Source organism: Canis lupus, chromosome 8, assembly GCF_011100685.1.
Source record: "Canis lupus familiaris isolate Mischka breed German Shepherd chromosome 8, alternate assembly UU_Cfam_GSD_1.0, whole genome shotgun sequence".
NCBI classification, from domain to species: domain Eukaryota; kingdom Metazoa; phylum Chordata; class Mammalia; order Carnivora; family Canidae; genus Canis; species Canis lupus.
The window spans coordinates 460,038-465,285 of NC_049229.1; the positions used below are offsets into that span (position 1 = coordinate 460,038).

The window sequence follows — 5,248 nt, forward strand, 5'->3', positions numbered from 1 at the left end:
TTAAATAAATTTATTTTTTTAAATAAATTTATTTTTTATTGGTGTTCAATTTGCCAACATATAGAATAACACCCGTTGCTCATCCCATCAAGTGCCTCCCTCAGTGCCCTTCACCCAGTCACCCCCACCCCCCACCCACCTCCCTTTTCACCTCCCCCCTCCCAGTTCGTTTCCCAGAGTTAGGAGTCTCTCATGTTCTGTCTCCCTTTCTGATATTTCCCACTCATTTTTTCTCCTTTCCCCTTTATTCCCTGTCACTATGTTTTATATTCCCCAAATGAAGGAGACCATATAATGTTTGTCCTTCACTGATTGACTTATTTCACTCAGCATAATACCTTCCAGTTCCACCCACAGCAAAGCAAATGGTGGGTATTTGTCATTTCTAATGGCTGAGTAATATCCCATTGTATACATAAACCACAGCCTCTTTATCCATTCATCTTTCAATGGACACCGAGGCTCCTTCCACAGTTTGGCTATTGTGAACATTGCTGCTAGAAACATCGGGGTGCAAGTGTCCCAGCGTTTCATTGCATCTGTATCTTTGGGGTAAATCCCCAGGAGTGCAATTGCTGGGTCATAGGGCAGATCTATTTTTCACTCTTTGAGGAACCTCCACACAGTTTTCCAGAGTGGCTGCACCAGTTCACATTCCCACCAACAGTTCAAGAGGGTTCCCCTTTCTCCATATCCTCTCCAACATTTGTTGTTTCCTGCCTTGTTAATTTTCCTCATTCTCACTAGTGTGAGGTGGTATCTCATTGTGGTTTTGATTTGTATTTCCCTGATGGCCAGTGATGTGGAGCATTTCCTCATGTGCTTGTTGGCCATGTCTATGTCTTCCTGTGTGAGATTTCTGTTCATGTCTTTTGCCCATTTCATGATTGAATTGTTTGCTTCTTTGCTGTTGAGTTTAATAAGTTCTTTATAGATCTTGGAAACTAGCCCTTTATCTGAAACGTCATTTGCAAATATCTTCTCCCATTCTGTAGGTTGTCTTTGAGTTTTGTTGACTGTATCCTTTGCTGTGCAAAAGCTTCTTATCTTGATGAAGTCCCAATAGTTCGTTTTTGCTTTTGTTTCTCTTGCCTTCATGGATGTATCTTGCAAGAAGTTACTATGGCCGAGTTCAAAAAGGGTGTTGCCTGTGTTCTCCTCTAGGATTTTGATGGACTCTTGTCTCACATTTAGATCTTTCATCCATTTTGAGTTTATCTTTGTGTATGGTGAAAGAGAGTGGTCTAGTTTCATTCTGGAAAGGAGGGTCTTAAATTAAGTTTAGGTAATAAGTGCTTTCAAATAATATCCTGGAAAGAAAATAAGGTGTTAGTATTAAACTGTTTCAAGTCTATTAACTGGCATCGGTAGATCTTCATTACAAGAGATCAAAAGTAGGCATCACCCCACAAAGGAGTTGCGCAGAGCTCTGGCAAATGTCTAAAACAAGCTTGGTGAGGACGTTATGTGCTTTTGATCCCCAATAAGTGGGGACTACCTTTGCACTCTACTCTTGGTTCAAACTTTCATTCAACCCCTGCTGTATGTTAGATATGCCTTGGGAATTTAAAGCCTAATATTTTTTGGCTAGTATATAATAGAAATCTGTCTCAAATCTTCAAAAGCATATAGTGATAGGGAAATTAGACAAATGAGGGAATTGGTTTATACATATTTAGGAAACATAAAGGCATATTGAATCATATCTGTCATAAATTAATTGAAAGAAGTGTAAGAAATTTGTTATGAGGATGTTTTCTTTCTCTTCTTTCTTTCTCTTTTTTTAAAATATTTTATTTTTAAGTCATCTCTACCCCCAACATGAGGCTTAAACTTACAAACCCAAGATCAAGAGTCCCATGCTTCACTGAATGAGCCAGCCAGATGTGCCTAAAATTGTTTTTTTTAAATGAATAATTGAAGATGGATGGTGAGGACACCAATGAGGTAAGAATATGGTAAGTTATAGATAGGATGATAAAGTATTTGTGAAAGGAGAGATCACCTGAGATGCTCAGAGACAGGAGAGATTACAATGGTTTGGGTATGAGATGTGATGAATCCAATGAATTCTTATTTAAAAGTCTTGTTGGGATCTGTACAAAAGCTTTTCAGCAATTTTTCTCAAATGCTCTCTGATAAAAGGGAGCTTTTATAGAATGGGATTTGAAGAGAGAGTGTTGCTTGCCCTTCTACAGATGTGTAAACTCATTCTTCCCACCAAGAACAAGACATTTGGGGAGGGTCAAAAAGGAGCAAGATTGGTCCCCTTGAGATTTCAGAACTGAGCACTTTCTAGCTGAAAGTTTCTCTAAACATTGGGTGGTTGACATTGAGAGAGATGGGGACTCTTTCCTTGGAGCTTGTGGACACTCATTTGGAAACAGACCTACCAGTATTTACTGAGTTGTGCATGTGGTTGGCCCAGGAGATAGAGATTATTTGGCTTTTTTAATGACTTCCATCCTTTTTAGGATTTTACCTCACTCTGGAGTTGTAGGATCTTCTTCCACGCTTTCTTCACATCCTTGTTTCTCAAGGTGTAGATGAGTGGGTTGAGCAATGGGGTGATAAGACAGTAGAAGAAGGACATTAACTTGGCCTGGGTTCTATTGGCAGGAGGCTGGAGGTACATGTAGAATGCTGGTCCAGGCAGCACCTGCCAGTTGCACACACACCTGGGGCTGCATGATGAGAGTGTACTGGAGAGGCCTGTAAATAGCCACATAGTGATCAAAAGCCATTACTGCCAACAGGGTATATTCAGTGCATCCTGTCCAGTGGAAGAGATAGGCCTGGGTGATGCAGCCCCAGGAAGCAATTGTCTTCTCTGGCCCCCCGAGATTGGCCAGCAGCTGGGGTACTATGGTACAGGTGACATGAGGTCTAGCACAGAGAGATTGTCCAGTAAGAAGTACATGGGGGTCTGGAGTCTGCATTCCACCATGGAAAGAAATATGATGGAGCAAAAACAAAAAAAAAAAAAAAAGAAAAAAAAGTAAGAAATATGATGGAGCTGTTCCCCATCACGGTAAGGATGTGAGACACCAGAACCACTCCAAAGAGGGGCATTTCTAGCCATGGATAGTCTGAGAAGCCCGACAACACAGTTATGCTGGGGAAACACATTTTTTTCCTTCCATGGTACCCACCTTATGTCTGACTGGAGGGAGAGACACACACAATTTAGAGGATGGGCATGACTGTTGTGTTTCAACAAACACCATCCTGAAAACTTCAACTATGTTGGGAAAATCTTTCTAATTGTTATGAGAAGTTCTTAAAAGATGGGTGTAATTCTGTATAAATACTGCTTAGCAGTTGATACTGAAGTAGGGATAGGGTTGGGATATCCTAAATATGATGAGAAACTCTTCCTTGAGCCCAGTCAGCCCAAGTCTTTATGACATATTTCTCTCATGGCAAAAAGAAAGTGGCATGCAACCCTTTGAATCTGGCACATTTCTTTAAAAAGAAATGAAAGGAAACACTATCTGATTTTTTTTCTTCAGTCCAATTAGGTTAAATTTCTCTCTGTGCTCAACTCTGTTGTATAGTGTAGTGGTTGAATGCAGTGAATACTTGAGTCTCAGTCACTTGTGACATGGCCAAGTCACTTAACCTTTTCACATTTTGATTTACTCATTTAAAAGTGAGCACAGGGACACCTGGGTGGCTCAGCAGTTGAGCGTCTGTCTTTGGCTCAGGGCATGATCTGGGGGTCAGGGATTGAGTCCCGCATCAGCCTCCCCACAGGGAGCCTGCTTCTCCCTCTGCCTATGTCTCTGCCTTTCTCTGTCTGTCTTTCATGAATACATAAATAAAATCTTAAAAAAAAGTGAGCACAAAAATAGTCCTCATCTTACATGATTCTTTGAAAAACTTAAAAAGAATTTTTATATAAATAGGTCTGCCTGTATCTATCATCTATCTATCTATCTATCTATCTATCTATCTATCTATCATCTATCTATCTATCTATCTATCTATCTATCATCTATCATCTATTTCTATTATCTATCTCTATTATCAATCACCCATTAATGTCATCTATCACTTATTATAATGTATATATATATATGTATAACCTACCTGTAATGGATATCTATCATCTATCATCCATTTATGTCATCTACCTATCCATCATCATCTGTCAACCTAGTATCTTCTCTTCATCATCCTATATCACACAATGAGGTCTACAGAAGTGTTAGCCACTGTCATCTCTATCTAACCCCTCTTCTGTGTCTATGCCTGTGCTCCATCCCTCTCTCTTCCTTCCTGTCTCTTCTTTCTTCTGTTTTCCCTTCTCTCTTAGTCTCTCCCTCATTCTGTGCGTGTGTCTGTCTCTCCCTTTCCACATCCTGTTTCTCTCTCCCAGTCTATTAATAAAGCACAGTGTTCTCATGCGATCAAGAAAGGGACATGTAATCCTTTCAATGTGGCACATTTCTCTCAGAAAAGTCTTTAAAGGAATCACTGCATCATGTTTGATCGGGCATGTCATTTCAAGAAGTCCCCTCCTCCACATTTGTTTTTGCCAATTTGCACATTAAATGACTTCCCTCAAACATGTATTATGGGGCAAGAGGGGGTAGGGTTTAAGGTTTAGGCAGTTGGGGGATCCCTGGGTGGCGCAGCGGTTTAGCGCCTGCCTTTGGCCCAGGGCACGATCCTGGAGACCCGGGATCGAATCCCACGTCTGGCTCCCGGTGCATGGAGCCTGCTTCTCCCTCTGCCTATGTCTCTGCCTCTCTCTCTCTCTCTCTCTCTCTCTCTCTGTGACTATCATAAATAAAAAAAAAATTAAAAAAAAAAAGATTTAGGCAGTTGGGTTTTTTAAGGGCCCTTTTTCAATAACTGGAACACTCTATACAAGAGACTTATTTAACTAGATGACAATGACTATTTTTGTTTTTATTTTTTATTTTTTTTATTTTTGTTTTTATTAAAAGAAAGCTGACATGCCTACCAAAAAAAAAAAAAAAAAAAAAAAAAAGGAATCACTGCATCATGTTTCCTTTTAGTTCAGTCCAGTGAAGAACCCTGGATGCTTGGATAGACAGGATAGAGTTGGAGGGTGATTACAGCTATGTAACAGTACAGACTCTTTCTCTGGGGAGGAGGCCATCAGCTGGAGTCTTGTTTTGTGCAATTCTGTTTCCTCTTATTTCTTCTAACTCTGGTCTTCCTAGTTTTCACTAATTTTACTCTTTATTCTTTCATCTTTCTCTCCCTTGTTTCATCT

The 5,248-nt window shown here is 40.1% G+C and overlaps 1 long non-coding RNA gene across 1 annotated transcript; it reads left to right on the plus strand.

The window, feature by feature from the left end:
* The first annotated feature begins 4,490 nt into the window (after nucleotides 1-4,490).
* LOC119872975 lies at nucleotides 4,491-4,922 on the plus strand. Its single transcript, XR_005362802.1, has 2 exons — nucleotides 4,491-4,606; nucleotides 4,821-4,922. It is a non-coding gene; the product is annotated as an uncharacterized LOC119872975 (long non-coding RNA).
* The last annotated feature ends 326 nt before the right edge of the window (nucleotides 4,923-5,248 follow it).